This window comes from Engystomops pustulosus, chromosome 3, assembly GCF_040894005.1.
Source record: "Engystomops pustulosus chromosome 3, aEngPut4.maternal, whole genome shotgun sequence".
NCBI lineage: Eukaryota > Metazoa > Chordata > Amphibia > Anura > Leptodactylidae > Engystomops > Engystomops pustulosus.
The window spans coordinates 54157110-54179034 of record NC_092413.1 but is presented as its reverse complement, the minus strand read 5'-3'; positions in this window follow the sequence as shown (position 1 = coordinate 54179034).

Here is a 21925-nt window from a genome sequence, read left to right as displayed (position 1 = left end):
TAACACTATGAACAGTTCATAAGAATCATCCTTTTTGGAAGAATAGGACTCAGGTGAATGCTATGATTAGTTCTGCATATTTTATGTGGATTACTGAATCAAATGTTTAGCTCCTACATTTCAGGTTAGCTGTATGAGTAAAACATTTTAAAATGAAGAGACATTTATTAGATATTTTCAAATCTTCGAAAATGAGCAAAATTGTTAGATCTAAGCAAATTTGCACAGAATTTTAAAAGGATTGCATTTAATCAAAAAGAAAACCTTTTTTGCCCAGCACCGGCTCAGGGCAAGAATGCCTCAACCTCCGACTCCATCACCGACCACACCTCCCTTCAGACCAAGTTGGTGTGGAGGTGGCATAAGGAGAAATAATGTGAAGGGGTTATAAATGTGAAAACGTATTCTTCTTTTAAGGTACTGGAGCCAAAAGAAACACAAATCTTCAGCTTCTGGGATGAATAATCAGAGCGAGACCACAAAGAGTCTAAAGAACCAGTTACTTTATTTATAAGATGCAACGTTTATAGGTGCCTAATGATGAACCCAATGCAATGTTCACGCATGTAGTGTCCTATAAGTAAGGAACCCAACTTCTTCAGAGCTCTTGTAGCGTAACACCCACATTTTATGAAAACTCTGTGTTTTAGAGTACTAAGATAGTTACATACAAACTTGTGGACAAGTGAAGCAACATCGGTTCAGACCAAATAGACATGGACTGATACTTGAAAATTGTGGTGAAGCTTCTATGAAGTGAATCTTGGGTGCCTAACTTATCCAAAAGTAAGCTTTATTAAAAGGATATTTTAAAAATTCCAACAAAATTGATTGCAGACAATGGGGCTTATTTACTAAGGGCCCCGCGGCCACATTTTTGTCGGGTATTCCGACTCTTCGGGGATCGCACTGGGGATTGAGTTGCACGCCATTGGATTTTGGCATATCGGCGCTGGCTTTCATGTGACAGAAATCGGGGGATGGGCCGCCAGACGTTCCAACGGATTCGGACAAACGGCGGGATTTAACTTTGCATTTGTGTTGCAAGATCAAGCTCTTACATGCACCGGGAAGAAGAATGTGAACTGATTGGGGAAGCGACAGCTGCAGGATATTGGGCGCACAATCTTAGTTAATCACGGCAGCTGTGCATTGGAGTCGGGGAACGCATTTCGGGGATCGGACAGGGACGGGTAAGTAAATCTGCCACAATTTCTTTACTAGGTGTATAAATTGCCTATTTTTAAAAGCCTCTAATCCAAGTTGTTTAATATAGACTATATTAATTTGCCTCCATGCAAGGGTTTTACATAATACTTAGTATTCATATGACATGTGACCTAGAGTAAACTTTGTTGGAATGTAGTGTTTTCATTGGATATTAGCCAAAGGAGAAAGCATGAACAGGACTCAGTGATTTATATTTCCTCTAAGTAATGATCTTGGATGCATATTATACAAACTAAATCTGCTTTATAAAACGCAAAAGATGTTTAGCTGTGCAGAATGTTATCCTTCAAGCAACCAACCATCGAACAAATATGTTTAATGCATGTTTTACGGCATAACTTTTCCTTTACAGTTTTTCTTGTGTATCAATTTAAATAAAAAGTAACTTTTAAGTCACAATAATGGTAAAGAATGGCACTTGCGTTTTTCACGTGAGTGTTCTGTGCGTGCTTTTGATGTACAGAACTTGAATTGCATTCTGTTCCATTGTAATCAAACGGTTGTTCAGACTTGAACTTTCTTTAATGCACACATGCACATTTTTTTAAACGTGCGTATCGAGCATGCTTGATTTTTGCAAGTCACGCGCATGACAAACGCACCATACAAGGTTTTGGAGATGCATCAAAAACACATTGCCTTGTAAAATAGCCAACGATCAAATCATGTTGGTCAACTGATGTATTGTACAACACCCTGATACTGTATGTTGGGAAGTGATGACACACAAGCGCTTTGAGGCTATAATGTGATTCATTTATTACAGTGATAACTCATTATCTCCCCAGCAAGTGACCCCAGCTCTGATGAGCTATTTAAAATTATCTCATCAAACATTTTAATTTATCATTTGCAGAGGTATATACGCCTGATAAAAGTCTGACAATTGACGAATCACTGGTAGATAATTCTTATGCAAGTGTGGCCTGTGGCACCATCAGGCAGACACCAAAAAGCCTTCAAAGGATCTGATTAATCTCAAATTAAATGCAGGGGAATGCAGCGCTCTTTGCAATGAGCATTTATTGCTCATAAAATACATAGAGAAAAAAGATGTACACGTGCCTTCCACCATCAATGCTAATGAGAGCTTCCCTGTTCCTGTCCGTGGGAGAAATGCCACCATTTCAGAACCCCTCTACATGCAGCAGTATAAAAAGAACATGGGAGGGGTAGATCCAGTGGCGTAACTAGAAGCTGATGGGCTCCAGTGCAAAATCTGTTCCAGGCCCCCGACTATAATGTATGGTTTATAGTAGTCGTCTTCTCATATGGGAAAGTGACACCATAAGGGCCCCCTAAACCTTTTGGGCCCAGGTGTGACCGCAACCTCTGTACCCCTTCAAATTACGCCCCTGGGTTGATCTTGTGGATCTAATGCTGCAGCCCTACAGCGCACTTAGAAAGTCCAGGTTCTGGTATAAAAAAAATGGTTTTTAATCTGTTGCAAATGGCCCTGTACAGTCTATTCATCATTTATGAAAAGACCTGCCACCAGGGATCTTACCTGAACTACCAGGAAAAAGTCATAACAACACCAACAACAAATGATGGCAGCAGGACAGTACTTCTCGTCCCTATTACCTCCAAATCAAAATAAATGCTCTGTCTGCTATAAAAATGGAATTAGGAAGAACACTTCTTTTTAGTGCATGGAATGCCATGACCAACCAGGGCTATGCATTCACATATGTTTCTGCAAATACCATACCTCGCTAGAATGTACATTATACCTCTCAAGGAATATTGCGAGGGCTGTAAAATTGGGTTCCATTTCCTCAGTTCCCTTACTCAAAACTCACAAAAGTAACACTGTTGGGAATAAGGCAGAATGTATATTTTTATGTTTGCTTTGAATTCATTCTAAAAAAAAAAAAAAGTTTTAGGGTCTTAAAACTACTACTCCCAATAGAAAGATACTATGCAGAGTAAGGTTTACACAATGATGTGACTTTTGGAGGGATTCTGTAATTCACTTTGCTCAATTCTTCTGCCAATATGGAATAGGGTCTGGAATTCATTGCAGGATTGTGCCCAGAAAAGCCAAAATGCACTTCCTCTATTTTGGCCCCTGCCAATTGTCCAGAAAGCAGTTAATTGTCCTGTGGAGGGCATTTTTCGTCATGGAAGACACTAAAATATTGAGATCCATTTTGTTAACTCTCTTTATATGAAACAAGAAACAAATGTCTCAAATGTGACATGGCTATGAAAATAACAAACATTGGAATTTTTCATATTTGCATTAATTCTGAAATAAGTGGTAAGGTCTAAATACATGACAATCCCTTATGTAGACCAAAAAGGGTGTAGTATCCAAAATGGGATCGCATCTGAGGGTTTTCTGTGATTCTCATTGCTGAATTTCTCTGTCAATGGTGGATAGGGTCTAGAATTAGTTGCAGCCTGAATTGTGCCCAGAAAAGCGATAATGCACGTTGTAAGTTCTGCCAATTGGCCAGAAACCAGATAATAGTCATGTCGGGAACATTTTTCATCACACTAAGAACAGTGACATATAATTTAAAGTCAATTTCCTCAGTTTCCTTTACTCCATGTGACATATCATAATATGATAAATCAACATGTTGCAAAAAATACCATAAAGACCTGGATACATTAAACAATTGCAGAGTTATTTCATAAAGGACCCACATACTCCACATTTTCAAAACCTTGCTGGGTCCTTAAGGTGCAATCACCATGTGTCCTTAAGGGTTAAACTCTTAAATCCTGAAAACATTACTGTATGCCAACATTTGTAGTGCACAAGATGAAATCTCTGCCAACTAAACTACATATCAACAGGGGGACAAAGATCAGAACTAATTTGGCAAAAAGTGAGGAATTTGAAAGATTACAGCAGCACTTCTAATTTTTAAGCCCCCTCATATTGACAGCAGGAAGATAAAATTTTATCATTTATCTAAATACCTCTTTAAAGGAATTATAGCTCTATAAATGTAAAAAATAGATTAGAGATAGATTATATAATAAATTAGTACTTAATTTTAATGGTTCTACTTAGAATTAAAAACAAATATAAACGACCAGGCCCTTTTTCGTTTTTGCGTTTTCATTTTTTACTCCCCACTTTCAAAAATTCATAACTTTTTTTATTTTTCCATCTAAAGATCTGTGTGAGGGCTTGTTTTTTGCGGTACAAATTTCACTTCTTAGGTGACGTTATTTAATATTGCATGACATGTACTGAGAAGTGGGAAATAATTCCAATTGCAGTGATATTGGTGAAAAATGCATTTGCGCCATTTTCTTGTGGACTTGGATATTACGGCTTTCGATGGGAGCACTACAGTATGGCAGTAAATGAGGATTTTCCTCATCATTCATTACAATGTGCAAATCACAGATTGTAATGAAATAGTTAAATTCAGACAGCCTCAGGTCTTTGTATGACCTGAGACTTTCATGTGACCAGATGACCACTCCCCGATGAAGTGACTGGGAGCAGGGATCTTCACCACCGGCAGCAGTGTGCCCGGGAGGAATGTAATGTAATTGCAATATAAACTCCTGTTACCGGTGGGTGTTTGCTGCATATGCAGACAACGCGTGACGCATTAGTATGTCACACGTCGTCTGGCAATGTTTAGAGAGGGCTCATGTAACGCACTTCACCCTATGGAGAGGGGAGGGGTGAGCAAAATTATCACAGGGGAAAAAAATTGGTCTGGATTTACACTTTATGCTACTTACAGTTCTGACTTATATACAAATTCTACTAAAGAACAAACCTACAAAACCTATCTTTGTTTGTAACCCCAGGATTGCCTGTATTGTTTGAGCAATATATAAAGGCCATGAACTACATGTCATCATTTATCATTTGGTATCAGACTACTTAGTTTTTTAGTTTGGCATCAGACTAAAGGCAACAACAAAAATTATGCACATGGCATTATCCAAAATAAGGAACCCTTGTTAGGTATGGCTTACCTTAGACTCTAATCAATATCTCAATGTCAGAATTATTCACAGTAATCATAATTATTGAATCTGAAACTCCGTCACAATCAAAATTCTGTGTTGTGTAAACTAACTTTGAATTACATTGTACGCTAATGTGTTCTTAATCCCATCAAAAAATAAAGTAGATTTCTTATTTGGGTATACATAAATGCTTCCTCATACATTCTGAATCACATTGTTATTAACTGAAAATTCACAGATGACCTACTCAGTGTTTGAAATGTACCATAGGAAAAATGCGTTGTTAATCCTTGCTAATCTACCCACATACTATGTTGGTGCTGAGAAGTCTAAACATGATTTTGAATGTGATAGTCGAGTTATCACTTTTCTATGTTTATATATGCTGATTATTTTAATATTCAATCATCCACAAAATTAAACCTGGCAACTATACAACTTGTAAAAGCTGTGTTTTCCTAGTGGACTACATTAATTTTGAAGTTTAAAATTATTTTAAGGGGTCTGAGGTCCTAAAGCCCGTTACATATCATTAGATGACTTATGATTATAAACAACTAAATGGAGCTAGATGGAAGTTGGAGCATTTAGTCATTTGCAGAATTATAGAGTCCCACCATGTGGTTGTTTAGATGTGTTTATCTGTCAGGAATATTTTGCTACTATAGTGTTTTTACAAATTATACCAAGGTTAAATATTTGTGGAAACAAGATAAACAGCTGTAGACAGCGCTATTAAATGATGATGAGTGGCATTTTCAATAGAGAAAAAATAATCATATCATTTCTGTCAGCAGAAGTAGCTGATTGAATCAGCGATGGGAAAACAAATCATTAGACCCGCTGCATAAGAAAACATTTTAACTTTTATTCTCTTTATAATATAAAGTATTTTCAGCTACCATCTGCAATACAATTAGGTGAGACTTTATCTGATCTTGCAGCATAGTGTACGCTGTTTAACCTTTCTCACATAAAGACAAAGTTATGCAGAAATACAGATTTGATTATGAAATAGATGAGATTCTCACAGCTCTGAATTCAAATTCCTGACTCCACCAAACAAATGCAAGCCTTGTCCGGTCATATGTCACGGAATTCCAATAGTAATGAATGCAATCACTCTAGATGGTTCCTGTGACAAACCCCACACACTGGAGTCCAAACATGGGGTGTACCTACTTTATGGAGTCACATAATTTAGCCCTTAAACTTCGCCCACTTCCACAAGATGCCATCCTAACGCTAAATTTTCTCCACGCAATCTCGACACCCAGTTCCAGTCAAGGCACCACCCCCGAGTTACTTATGCAAAGAAGGCAGTAGGCACCTCGACTACACGGACAATGCACACTGATGATTCACACAGAACATACACTACATTTACTACTTATACTATATTAAAATGACCTGGTAACGTAATTCCCTTGGAAACTTAGATCATTTAAGGATACAAGCAGAGGCTTATTAAAGTTAAGACTTTAATATACATAAAAAATATAGTAACTTCAAAAACAAATTTGTCAGATAAAAATAAAGTTAAAATCAATACACATATGATACTTGCAAACATTTAGGGAAAACAGAAACAAAAAACTCTTGCTATTGACATAGCTAGAAATTCCTTGGTGCGAGGACAGGGCGTGGAGAGCGATCGCGCCTTTTATTTAGAGTCCTCAGAATTGAACAAACCATATGGCCGCTTCACTAATTTTAAGCCAGGAGGTTTTTGACCCCCACCCCTGGCTGTGATGTCACTGTGAGGGGGAGTTTTTTCTATCCCCCTTCTATCAGAGAGGTACTCTCTGTGTCTGGGGTTTTATTAAAACCCCATAACTTTTGAATGGAAGATGGCAGAACCGTGCCATTTGCTTCCAATTAATCAGGTACCTTTATTACTTTTAACCCCATACCAAACTCAGGGTGTCTAAGCCTAATATTAGGGGTGTTCTGCAATTGGCTGGGTTCTGCTGCAATTAGGCTTCCGATACTTGGTCCAGGAGTGTATCTAGATCCTATAACTGTGTAACTAGGGACTAGAGATGAGCGAGCACTAAAATGCTCGGGTACTCGTTATTCGAGACGAACTTTTCCCGATGCTCGAGTGCTCGTCTCGAATAACGAGCCCCATTGAAGTCAATGGGAGACTCGAGCATCTTTCAAGGGGACCAAGGCTCTGCACAGGGAAGCTTGGCCAAACACCTGGGAACCTCAGAAAAGGATGGAAACACCACGGAAATGGACAGGAAACAGCAGGGGCAGCATGCATGGATGCCTCTGAGGCTGCTTAATCGCACCATTATGCCAAAATTATGGGCAACAGCATGGCCATGACAGAGTGACAGAATGAAGCTAGATAGCATGTAAAACATGCAATAATTGACCCTGACACTATAGGGGACGGCATGCAGAGGCAGCGGCAGCAGCGGCAGGCTAGAGAGTGGCATGGCGACATACTCTAAATGGACTCAGTCTTCAAACCAATGGGTGGCAGAGAGGAACCAAAGGAGGTGAGCAAGAAGCGCTCAAATAATATCGGTACATGATAAAAGTCTGCCAGTATATTTTGTGGATTACACAGCAGGGTGGCGACAAAGTTAACATGGAAGCCATGAAAACAACCCAAAATTCTGCCTGACACAGCTCGTTTGATAAGGGGACCATGTATGGAGGCAGTGAACTAGTAGTAGATTAAAGGTGCTGCAGTTAAAACTATGTTAGTTGGATCTTGGCATGGAGCTGGCGCTCCGCTGCCAGGCGAGCTTTCGCCAATCCAAGCCCATGTCTCTAGGCTACTCCCCAAACAGCACTTCTAAGAACCTTTTGTATAAGATCAAGTGTAGTAGCGTTCCTATAAGTTTAGGATATGGCGGGTGAGGGGAATGTAAACAGATGCGCAAGAAGCGCTGAAATAATATTGGTAAGTGATAAAAGTTTGCCAGTATATTTTGTGGATAACACAGCAGGGTGGCGACAAAGTTAACAACTTTGATGTGGAATCCATGAAAACAACCCAAATTTCTGCCTGACACACCTCGTTTGATAAGGGGACGATGTATGGAGGCAGCTATATGGACGACTTTTGGAGGTAGCAATGGAGACAACGTGTGGAGGCTGCTATGGAGACAATTTAATTTGGATAGTGCCTGTATGTGGCAGTCCAAAAAAGTTTTCAAACCAGAGGAGCAGGTAGGTGGCCCTCCAGAAAATGAAATAGATTGAGTGCCTGTATGTGGCAGTCCAAAAAAGTTTTCAAACCAGAGGAGCGGGTAGGTGGCCCTCCAGAAAAATGAAATAGATTGAGTGCCTGTATGTGGCAGTCCAAAAAAGTTTTCAAACCAGAGGAGCGGGTAGGTGGCCCTCCAGAAAAATGAAATAGATTGAGTGCCTGTATGTGGCAGTCCAAAAAAGTTTTCAAACCAGAGGAGCAGGTAGGTGGCCCTCCAGTAAAATGGAATAGATTGAGTGCCTGTATGTGGCAGACGACAGTCCAAAAAAGTTTTCAAACCAGAGGAGCGGGTAGGTGGCCCTCCAGAAAAATTGAATAGATTGAGTGCCTGTATGTGGCAGTCCAAAAAAGTTTTCAAACCAGAGGAGCAGGTAGGTGGCCCTCCAGTAAAATGGAATAGATTGAGTGCCTGTATGTGGCAGACGGCAGTCCAAAAAAGTTTTCAAACCAGAGGAGCGGGTAGGTGGCCCTCCAGAAAAATTGAATAGATTGAGTGCCTGTATGTGGCAGTCCAAAAAAGTTTTCAAACCAGAGGAGCAGGTAGGTGGCCCTCCAGTAAAATGGAATAGATTGAGTGCCTGTATGTGGCAGACGGCAGTCCAAAAAAGTTTTCAAACCAGAGGAGCAGGTAGGTGGCCCTCCAGAAAAATTGAATAGATTGAGTGCCTGTATGTGGCACTCCCAAAAATTGTTTAAAACAGAGGACCGGGTAGGTGGCCCTCCAGAAAAATTAAATGCATAAAGTACTATAGCTAGAGCCAGTGGGCCCTGTCAAAAAATAGCCAGTTTCCTCTGCTTTACTGTACAAAGAGGAGGAGAAGGAGGAAAATGAGGAGGAGTGGATAAATTATTCAGGTTGAGCTTCCTTCACCTGGTGGAGATTGGAAATTAGGAGAAATCCAGGCTTTATTCATCTTAATAAGCGTCAGCCTGTCAGCGCTGTCAGTCGACAGGCGTGTACGCTTATCGGTGATGATGCCACCAGCTGCACTGAAAACCCGCTCGGACAACACGCTAGCGGCAGGGCAGGCAAGAACCTCCAAGGCGTACAGCGCCAGTTCGTGCCACATGTCCAGCTTTGAAACCCAGTAGTTGTAGGGAGCTGTGTGATCATTTAGGACGATGGTATGGTCAGCTACGTACTCCCTCACCATCTTTCTGTAAAGATCAGCCCTACTCTGCCGAGACTGGGGACAGGTGACAGTGTCTTGCTGGGGTGACATAAAGCTGGCAAAAGCCTTGTAAAGCGTACCCTTGCCAGTGCTGGACAAGCTGCCTGCTCGCCTACTCTCCCTCTCTACTTGTCCCGCAGAACTACGCACTCTGCCGCTAGCGCTGTCAGAAGGGAAATACTGTTTCAGCTTGTGCACCAGGGCCTGCTGGTATTCATGCATTCTCACACTCCTTTCCTCTCCAGGGATGAGAGTGGAAAGATTTTGCTTGTACCGTGGGTCCAGGAGAGTGAACACCCAGTAATCGGTGCTGGAATAAATTCTTTGAACGCGAGGGTCACGGGATAGGCAGCCTAGCATGAAATCTGCCATATGCGCCAGAGTACCAACGCGTAAGAATTCACTCCCCTCACTGGCCTGACTGTCCATTTCCTCCTCCTCCAACTCCTCTTCTTCTGCCCATACACGCTGAACAGTGAAGGACTCAACAATGGTCCCCTCTTGTGTCTCGCCAACATTCTCCTCCTCTTCCTCCTCATCCTCCTCCACCTCCACCTCCTCCGATATGCGCTGAGAAACAGACCTAAGGGTGCTTTGGCTATCAACAAGGGAATCTTCTTCCCCCGTCTCTTGTGACGAGCGCAAAGCTTCCGACTTCATGCTGATCAGAGAGTTTTTCAACAGGCCAAGCAGCGGGATGGTGAGGCTGATGATGGCGGCATCGCCACTGACCATCTGTGTTGACTCCTCAAAGTTACTCAGCACCTGACAGATATCAGACATCCACGTCCACTCCTCATTGTAGACTTGAGGAAGCTGACTGACCTGACTACCAGTTCTGGTGGAAGTTGACATCTGGCAGTCTACAATCGCTCGGCGCTGCTGGTAAACTGTGGATAACATGGTCAGTGTTGAATTCCACCTCGTGGGCACGTCGCACAACAGTCGGTGAGCGGGCAGTTGGAGGCGGCGCTGCGCTGCCCTGAGAGTGGCAGCATCTGTGCTGGACTTCCTGAAATGCGCACAGATGCGGCGCACCTTCGTGAGCAAATCAGACAGATTGGGGTATGTCTTGAGGAAACGCTGAACTATCAGATTTAACACATGGGCCAGGCATGGCACATGTGTCAGTCTGCCGAGTTGCAGAGCCGCCACCAGGTTACGGCCGTTGTCACACACAACCATGCCTGGCTTCAGGTTCAGCGGTGCCAGCCACAGATCAGTCTGCGCCGTGATGCCCTGTAATAGTTCTTGGGCGGTGTGCCTTTTATCGCCTAGGCTCAGCAGTTTGAGCACCGCCTGCTGTCGCTTAGCGACGGCACTGCTGCTGTGCCTAGAGCTACCGACTGATGGCGCCATGCCCACGGATGGTAGTTCGGAGGAGGAGGTGGAGGAGGGGTGGGAGGAGGAGGAGGCATAGTAGGCCTGAAACACCTGGACCGAGGTAGGCCCCGCAATCCTCGGCGTCGGCAGTATATGACCAGCCGCAGGGTCAGACTCGGTCCCAGCCTCCACCAAGTTAACCCAATGTGCCGTCAGCGATATATAGTGGCCCTGCCCGGAAGCACTCGTCCACGTGTCCGTGGTCAGGTGGACCTTGTCAGAAACGGCGTTGGTCAGGGCACGGATGATGTTGTCTGACACGTGCTGGTGCAGGGCTGGGACGGCACATCGGGAAAAGTAGTGGCGGCTGGGGACCGAATACCGAGGGACGGCCGCCGCCATGAGGTTGCGAAAGGCCTCGGTCTCTACTAGCCTATAGGGCAGCATCTCCAGGCTAAGCAATCTGGAGATGTGGACATTAAGGGCTTGGGCGTGCGGGTGGGTTGCACTATATTTGCGTTTCCGCTCCAGCGTCTGGGGTATGGAGAGCTGAACGCTGGTGGATGCTGTGGAGGCGACGATGGGGTTTTTGTGGCAGGGTCCTGGGCAGGGGGCTGACTATCAGCTGACACAGGGGAAGGAGCAGTGGTGTGCACGGCCGGAGGTGAACGGGCTTGTTGCCACTGAGTGGGGTGTTTAGCATTCATATGCCTGCGCATACTGGTGGTAGTTAAGCTAGTAGTGGTGGAACCCCTGCTGATCCTGGTTTGGCAAATGTTGCACACCACAGTCCGTCGGTCATCCGGTGTTTCCTTAAAGAACCTCCAGACTTCGGAAAATCTAGCCCTCGCCGCAGGAGCCCTCGCCACGGGAGCTTCACTAGTTGACACATTTGGCGCTGATGCACCTGCTCTGGCCCTGCCTCTCCGTCTGGCCCCACCACTGCCTCTTCCAACCTGTTCTGGTCGAGGACTCTCCTCTGTCTCAGAAGCACTGTGTTCACCCGGCCTATCAACCCAGCTTGGGTCTGTCACCTCATCATCCTCCGATCCCTCAGTCTGCTCCCCCCTCGGACTTCCTGCCCTGACAACAACTTCCCCACTGTCTGACAACCGTGTCTCCTCATCGTCGGACACCTCTTTAGACACTTCTTCCACTACGTCAAGAAGGTCATCATCACCCACAGACTGCGACTGGTGGAAAACCTGGGCATCGGAAAATTGCTCAGCAGCAACCGGACAAGTGGTTTGTGTGGGAAGGGTCCAGAAAACAGTTCCTCAGAGTATGCCGGTTCAAATGGCAAATTTTCATGGGAGGGGGCAGACTGGGGGGGAGGAGGCTGAGGTGCAGGAGCTGGAGGAGTGCCGATTTCGGTGACATGGGTGGACTGCGTGGAAGACTGACTGGTGGACAAATTGCTCGAAGCATTGTTTGGATTCTCCTATGGCTATTTTCTAGCCAAGTATGAAAGCACACTACTATGCCAGATGAGATGACGCTGAGTTATTAAACAAAATAAACGTAAAATAAAAAAGGAAAAGGCAGACTGTGCCTAATTGAAATCCAACCCCTAATAAATTTTCCCACTTCGGTCTTTGCAATGGATATGTGCGTCACTAAGCGCAAAACACAGCGGTCGCAAGTCTCACTACAAATTGCTCACAATTTGCTAGTAGATGCACTGCAGCAAGTACAGCCACCAGCAGATCAACCAGAAATCAAATATATATAACGCTACTGTAGGCGTAAGTAAGCCGTTTGGATTCTCCTATGGCTATTTTCTAGCCAAGTATGAAAGCACACTACTATGCCAGATGAGATGACGCTGAGTTATTAAACAAAATAAACGTAAAATAAAAAAGGAAATGGCAGACTGTGCCTAATTGAAATCCAACCCCTAATAAATTTTCCCACTTCGGTCTTTGCAATGGATATGTGCGTCACTAAGCGCAAAACACAGCGGTCGCAAGTCTCACTACAAATTGCTCACAATTTGCTAGTAGATGCACTGCAGCAAGTACAGCCACCAGCAGATCAACCAGAAATCAAATATATATAACGCTACTGTAGGCGTAAGTAAGCCGTTTGGATTCTCCTATGGCTATTTTCTAGCCAAGTATGAAAGCACACTACTATGCCAGATGAGATGACGCTGAGTTATTAAACAAAATAAACGTAAAATCAAAAAGGAAATGGCAAACTGTGCCTAATTGAAATCCAACCCCTAATAAATTTTCCCACTTCGGTCTTTGCAATGGATATGTGCGTCACTAAGCGTAAAACACAGCGGTCGCAAGTCTCACTACAAATTGCTCACAATTTGCTAGTAGATGCACTGCAGCAAGTACAGCCACCAGCAGATCAACCAGAAATCAAATATATATAACGCTACTGTAGGCGTAAGTAAGCCGTTTGGATTCTCCTATGTCTATTTTCTAGCCAAGTATGAAAGCACACTACTATGCAAGATGAGATGACACTGAGTTATTAAAAAAATAAACGTAAAATAAAAAGTAAATGGCAGACTGTGCCTAATTGAAATCAAACCCCTAATAAATTTTCCCACTTTGGTGTTTGAGGTGGATATGTGTGTCACTAAGAGCTAAACACAACGGTAGCAAGTCCCCCTGCAAATTCCTCACAATATGGTACTAGCTGCAAATAAAAAAAAAAAAGTATAACGTTATTGTAGCCCTAAGAAGGGCTGTTGGGTTCTTGGAGAATCACTCCTGCCTAACAGTAAGCTAATAGAACACCCTAACGCTTTCCCTGACCAGCAGCAGCTCTCTCCCTAGCGGCATCCAGACACAGAATGATCCGAGCAGCGCGGGCAGCGGCTAGTCTATCCCAGGGTCACCTGATCTGGCCAGCCAACCACTGCTATCGACGTGTAAGGGTACCACGTCATGCTGGGTGGAGTGCAGAGTCTCCTGGCTTGTGATTGGCTCTGTTTCTGGTCGCCAAAAAGCAAAACGGCGGGAGCTGCCATTTTCTCGAGCGGGCGTAGTATTCGTCCGAGCAACGAGCAGTTTCGAGTACGCTAATGCTCGACCGAGCATCAAGCTCGGACGAGCATGTTCGCTCATCTCTACTAGGGACCCATAATTATGAATTATGCAACACACAGGTCCCCTATTCCTTTGATCTCTTTGTCCCCACAGCTGAGGTAGCAGAGGTGTGAATTTCTGCACTTGGTCTCTGGTCAAAGACAAGTAAGTATCCTGTGGTGTTGGCTCCAGCTAGTCCAGCTGTAACAGTAATTAACATTTGTTCCTGTAGGCAGTCATTTAAGGAGTCATCTCTTTTCCAGACTAAATAAATCTAGTTGTTTTAATCTTTCCTCATAACTGAGACCATCCATACCCCTTATCATTTTTGTGGCTCTTCGTTGAACCCTCTCCAGCTCCAGGGAATCCTTTCTGTGGATCGGTGCCTAGAACTGGACCGCATACTCCAGATGAGGCCGAACCAATGCCTTGTACAGTGGTAATATTACATCCCAATCCCGAGAGTTCATACCACTTTTGATACATGACAAGATATTGCTGGATTTAGAGGCAGCTGATTGACATTGCATACTGTTATTTTATTTATGATCTACTAGTACGTCCAGGTCCCTCTCAACAAGGCACTCCAAGATTTACTACCTCACAGACAGCTGGGCCCGCTCACCTCATTAGCAACAGGTATTTATACATTTGCACACACTAGTCACCCCTGAGGAAGCCACATCAGGTGGCAATATGTGTGGGTCTCTCTCAGATCCTCTCACACTGTCCCTTTCAAATGGTAACTATAGTGGTTGGCTTTATCATGGTTATTCATTTTGAAGCTTTATCCATTTTGTTATGCTTCTTAGTTTCCATTTGAGCTTATCATTGGTTGTTCATGTTGTTGGCTGTTGGCATCTGAATGGTTGGTTTATATTGGTTTATATAATATTATTATATGATATTATCTACCTGTGTACTTTTTAGCCCATTTGCTTGCCATTTATTCCACGATTTATATACTACTTATACATTTCTTATGGTCAAACACTGCTAGGGTTGGGGCTGTGTTTGAGGGTTATATGGTGGTCTTTATAGTATGCCCAAATCCTCCCATGGGTTCCTTTTAAGGAATCTTTCCTTTTTTTAATCGATTTTATCTTTGTTTTGTTTGGTGTATATACATGTGTGTGTATGTATGTATATATACACTCACTGGCCACTTTATTAGGTACACCATGCTAGTAACGGGTTGGACCCCCTTTTGCCTTCAAAACTGCCTCAATTCTTCGTGGCATAGATACAACAAGGTGCTGGAAGCATTCCTCAGAGATTTTGGTCCATATTGACATGATGGCATCACACAGTTGCCGCAGATTTGTCGGCTGCACATCCATGATGCGAATCTCCCGTTCCACCACATCCCAAAAATGCTCTATTGGATTGAGATCTGGTGACTGTGGAGGCCATTTGAGTACAGTGAACTCATTGTCATGTTCAAGAAACCAGTCTGAGATGATTCCAGCTTTATGACATGGCGCATTATCCTGCTGAAAGTAGCCATCAGATGTTGGGTACATTGTGGTCATAAAGGGATGGACATGGTCAGCAACAATACTCAGGTAGGCTGTGGCGTTGCAACGATGCTCAATTGGTACCAAGGGGCCCAAAGAGGGCCAAGAAAATATTCCCCACAGCATGACACCACCACCACCAGCCTGAACCGTTGATACAAGGCAGGATGGATCCATGCTTTCATGTTGTTGACGCCAAATTCTGACCCTACCATCCGAATGTCGCAGCAGAAATCGAGACTCATCAGACCAGGCAACGTTTTTCCAATCTTCTACTGTCCAATTTCGATGAGCTTGTGCAAATTGTAGCCTCAGTTTCCTGTTCTTAGCTGAAAGGAGTGGCACCCGGTGTGGTCTTCTGCTGCTGTAGCCCATCCGCCTCAAAGTTCGACGTACTGTGCATTCAGAGATGCTCTTCTGCCTACCTTGGTTGTAACGGGTGGCGATTTGAGCCATTCTGACCTCTGGCATCAACAAGGCATTTCCACCCACAGAGCTGCCGCTCACTGGATGTTTTTTCTTTTTCGGACCATTCTCTGTAAACCCTAGAGATGGTTGTGCATGAAAATCCCAGTAGATCAGCAGTTTCTGAAATACTCAGACCAGCCCTTCTGGCACCAACAACCATGCCACGTTCAAAGTCACTCAAATCACCTTTCTTCCCCATACTGATGCTTGGTTTGAACTGCAGGAGATTGTCTTGACCATGTCTACATGCCTAAATGCACTGAGTTGCCACCATGTGATTGGCTGATTAGAAATTAAGTGTTAACGAACAGTTGGACAGGTTGACCTAATAAAGTGGCCGGTGAGTGTATATATATGTGTGTGTGTATATTTTGTATATTGCTTCAATAAAGATTGTTTGTTTGTTTTTTTTCTACATGATGCATGGTTTCTCTTAATTAGGATGCACTTTTTATATGTGTTTAGCACACTTTATAATTTTGAATTGTGTGAGATGATCCTCTATGATGATTGCTCAAACTTTTGGCTATGGCAACCCCTCAACACACTGCAAAATTGGGTTAAATGTACTAAATATATAAACTTGGTCTAAAGTTTTAATATATGTATTCTGCTAATTTTTAAAAAATCAGGCTGCAGAGTCAAGTACAGTATCTCTCTGTTGTGAAGAAAATCTATATTCCAGCCTGTATAGTGTGTATCTATAGAAGCTGCCCACATGCTTACATCTTTTTTGTTTATACAGCTCTGAGCAGTGAGTTGTAATCTGTTTTTATCTCTGCCTGGCTATAGCATTCCAATAGTTGCCAGTCTTTTCTTATTTAGTTGAAACTGAAAGTTAAAGTCATTTCTGCTTGAAAGTAAAACACTATAGCTAGGGAGAGCTCAGAAAAGGTTAAAACTCACTGATCAGAGCTCTATAAACAAACACAGAAAGCAACAATAACCCCTAATTCTGGTTGGAATAATGATCTTCCTTGTCAAGAGGAAGATAAAAGGGGTTACTAAGGGATACTTGCAGCCTGTTCTGTGGAAACTGAGTAGAATTTCTTAGAAAAATGTTCAAAGTGCCTGAACATGTTTAAAGAGGTGCCAAATGAATCATCCTTTGCCTTGTCTAAGTTTAGACAATTTTATTAGTAAATCTGACCACTTATTTTTCTTTTAGAGACTTAATTGTGAAACTAAGATTTGACTCATAGACATTTGATGCAATGCACACCCACATTATTTTATAAATATGTATCCCACATAACCTATTAGGAATGTTGGCATGCCTTAATCTACTAGACATAGTTTCTTAGAAGGCATTTCGACACATTCCACTCTGAGAGTATGGTGATAATGACTTTATTTTGTCTTGACAGATTGCAGGGAAGCACCAAAAGTTGTCATACTTTATTTAACTTCAAACAGCGTTCTCCTGAAGGATTAATGTAATATTTGTCAAATTTTAAGAACATTACCAAGCTTTAATAATTCAAAGGAGAAGAATTATTGGCATAGCTTCAAAAGCCCAGGATCTTCATAAATAAGCAAGCACCATGCTGTCAAAAGTAAATTGGTCAATGTTAATTGCTACCTGCTAATTGTTTATTTTTAGTTATGCGCCTTTCTCAGAAAACTACACATTTTTACGTATTTTCTCCTTTTTCATAATTATACTTCATTCTTAAAAATACTGTATCACAGAATGAATGATGTAGTTATTCTGAGTACATATTAAGTGTCCAGGCTGCTCTGCTATCATTAAAAGATGAGTGTCTATTGCTTAAATTGCTATAGAAACACGATTGCCCAGACACTGAAGTGCTTCTATAAAGGATAAAACTCGTTGTTAACCTCGTAGCCTAGGTATATCACACATTTTTCAAGAGTGACTCTATAACCTGTATGTAAGGTAAAACATCATGAACAGAAAGAAGTGGTGGAAACATGAGCTTTTTATGTGAGTAGGTTACAAAAATATCACATCTATTCCAAGCAAACTGTCATTTAAGATTCTAGATGTGTGACTGAAATAGCTCAAATATACTGTATTTTAGCAGCACTTTGCAGACCCTTACAGTATTGTGTCACCTGGATCACTGTGCTCCTAAAAATATATACCCCTCACAACATTAAACCCCACACTGAAAATGTATAGTGTGTGGCCCATTTAATGTATTATAATATTCAAAATATGCCGCCTGATTAAAAGATCAGATTGTGAAGCATTGTATTCATATATTAATGTAGTATGTGTACAAATTCATTATTCTATATATAGCCCTTCTGAACTAATTATAATACATAGCCTTAACTGATTACATCAAACACCCCAATATTTAGTAACCACTAATTATTATAAAGAGCTTCCAAATACAGGAAGTCCCCGGGTTATATACACGATAGGGTCTGTAGGTTTGTTCTTAAGTTGAATTTGTATGTAAGTCGGAACTGTATATTTTATCATTGTAATTCCAGCCAGAACTTTTTTGTTCTCTTTGACAATTGGATTTAAAAAATGTTGGGTTGGTATAAGAACCAGGATTAACACTAAAGCTTCATTACAGACACCTGTGATAACTGTTACAGCTGTTTATTGTGGCCTAGGACTAAAGTACAATAAATTACCAATATCCAGTGGTCCGTTTGTAACTAGGGGTCGTATGTAAGTCGAGTGTTCTTAAGTAGGGGACCGCCTGTATGTGTGCCCCCTATCAACATACACCTCTCTTTTGTTTTACATACAGCATCCACCTAATTTCAAATAATTCCCCTTTAATGAAATAATTAAAATACAACCCTCCTCAGGATTTAAAATACAGTGGCATCCTAATTAACCCCTTAACAACATGTGACATTTTATAATGTCATTAAGATGTATGAGAAGCACTCACAGCCTGAGACCTCTTCATATATAGCAGGTGTTTGCTGCATTATGCAGGCAACAACTGCAATAGACACTGGAATTTATTGCTATTGTTACCAGTTAGGTACCCAGGGTCGGCTTCAGGTTTCAGTAGGCCCCTGGATGACAGAGCCTCAGTGGGCCCCTTTGTAGTGTACTCACGCGGTAGCATTAAAAATTCAGAGTTCCCTAGTTTATCATACCAACAATTGCCATATTTTATATAAGCCCCCTTCACTCCCATGGATTCCTTATGTACAGCTTTATGTGGGCAGCCCCCAGCAGCTCTGGGCCCCAGCACTTGCCTGGATATACCAAGTGTTGGTGCCGGCCCTGTAGGTAACCATGGCAAGTAAATTCTGGAGGCACATGTGCAGTTCCAAGTTGACTCGGATTGTCGTTCCCTATGGCATCATCAGGGGAAGTGAATATCTCAGGGCTGTCATTACTCTAGAGCAGCAAATTCAGAATATACTTTATTTCAGTAGTATTGTATTCAATTGAATGCAAGACAGAAAAAATAAATGATGTCCAAAAGCCTAAAAAGTCACAAAGATCAGCACAGCATTCTAAAAAGAGGCACTGGAAGAATAATGCATTGGCCCAGCATGTTGCACAATGCATGTTTGACAGTGTTCCAAGGTAATGTGAACATGTATACAAGATACAATAGTGTTCAGATTCAACAATCACTAATTATATTGGGTCATTCTTGCAAATGCAACATTTTACACCAGTTATATGTGAATTATTTCATGTTTTCATAGACGAGTCACTAATGAGGTGTCTCTATTATTAAACTGCTTTTTAATTTCTGTTTTCAGGGTTTTCAACAATGTTTTGATCAGTCTCTTTAACTTGTGCCGTAGCAAATTGGCCAGTTATTTCCTGCAGAACTTAGTCTCGCTACAATGATAACAGTTTCCATTTGTGTTGGTAATCCTCACTGTATTGTTCTGCTGCTTTCACAGGAAATGCCCACAGAGGAAAAGCAAACCATGTTATATTGTTTAATAAATAACTCTGGAGACTGGTATTTCCGTGTAGGCTCCATGTTACTACGAGAAGCATTACATTAAATATGATGATGGCCAGGGGAGCACGTTATAGTTTAGAAACATAGTTCCGAGGTCCTAAACTTTAGAGTGATATATTTTTTCAGCGATTATTATTAATGTTTTCACAAAGGAAATAATGTGCGTTGTCCAGGAAATCTAATGTACGTGATTTCCCCTGCACATATTTATGATGAACTTTTGCTTGAGTCCAGCCATATTTCTTCTGCCTGAGGTATTTCACACATGAGGTATACATTTCCTGAATATTATTAGTAACAGATAAGAATTTTGAAACAATCTCTATATCAGCCAGTGGCTTAAAACATAAATGTAAAATAAAAAACATAAGGCACATTTATTTATTTGAAGTTGACCTTGAGTCCAGGATCTGGTAAAATAAGCAATATGACAAATGCTGCCAAAAGTCAGGACACCAACACGCCCCATTCATGTCTTAATAATTCTAAAGTTAAAGCAGACAGTGTTTAGACAGATTACTTTTCTGAATAAGATATGTGTCTGTATTTTAGGATTAACAAGATATTTGGTCATTTTAGACATAATTCAGCTCACCTGTCGCCGCAAGGTCCTTTGACTTGTTGGGTCTGCTGTACAAATTTTAGGAAAATAGACCAGCACAACCTCGACTGGTACAATAGAACTTAATTTCATCTTCAAATTAAATAAACATATGACCAACAGTAGAATATGTCTATTTGTGTGAGCATTTTGTATCTATGATTAAGAGTATGTGGTGACTCGAAACGCGTCATTTGGATGCCCCTTATTCCTCTACTGTTGGTCATATACAGTACTATTTAAATATGAAGATGAAATAAAGATTTAAAATTTTATTGCACTCATGGAGGTTGTGCTGGTCTATTTTCCTGCATTAAGAATATTCGGTCATTGTATGATTTGTGTTTTGCATGTATCATAAATGTTCTCTTTAGAAGCTTTATATATTATTGTTGGTTGTCTTGAAAACTCCACTTCTGCTCATCTTTGAAGCAGTAGTAGAAAAGTCTTTATACAGCGGTACTGAGCAGTGTTACTGTAAGGCTATATGCACATGAATGTATGTCTGTCTGCGCCATAGCTGGTAAGGCATACAGCAGGCGCACTGGTGACGAGGTGGAGTGAGCACTGCCCCTCCTCTCTCCAAAAAAATAGAGCCGCACGGCCATTCTTGAAGCCAAAGATAGAGCATGCTTTATCTTTTTTGCAGCCACGGTGCGTTATGGTGAGCACTCATTATGCCTATCGTATCGTGCACAGCGCCTATTTCATCTATGGGGACTTGTATACAGCAGCACTGGTGAAACAGCAAAACACTGATTGAAACCAGTAGTCTCTGTCTCAATATTTTTTCCTCTACCCCATTCCTTCTTAACAGATTTCTATGGCCAGCAGCTGTAATCTGATCCATCAGTGAGTTGACAATCAATCTCCGACTTTCTCTTAATAGATTTTTCAGTAAATTTAAAATGGGTGATACATACAGGAGGAAAAAAGGGTTAAAAGTGGACATTTTTTTTCTTTTCAGATATAATGATAACATTGTCGTATCTTCACTACTAATATTGACCAGGTTTGCAGACAATGCCTATTTCTGGGGGGAAACCTTAAAATGCAAACTCCACTACTGAGAGTAATACATGCACCATTCTTTATGTTCTCGGTAGGAAAGGATACTAAATGCATAGTATTTATAAACCCCTTTTTATGGTTTTCCATGGATTCAGGAAATGTTCATGGGCCTCCCCTGACAACTGATCTGACAATGAAATACTGTTCCTCACTCATTGTTATTACACAGGGTTAGGTCCATTGGCTTATATACTAAAACTTGTAATTGGATACAGAACTTGCTAAAAGACAATATCCAAAGTTTAGCTATAACTGGATAATTTTCACACTGTATTCATGTACATTTGACTGTCCCAGGAGTCTGTGCAGGGGCTGTTATTGTATAAATATAAAACATCCTAACATATATAGCAGGAAATATAATATATATATACATTATAGAAAGAA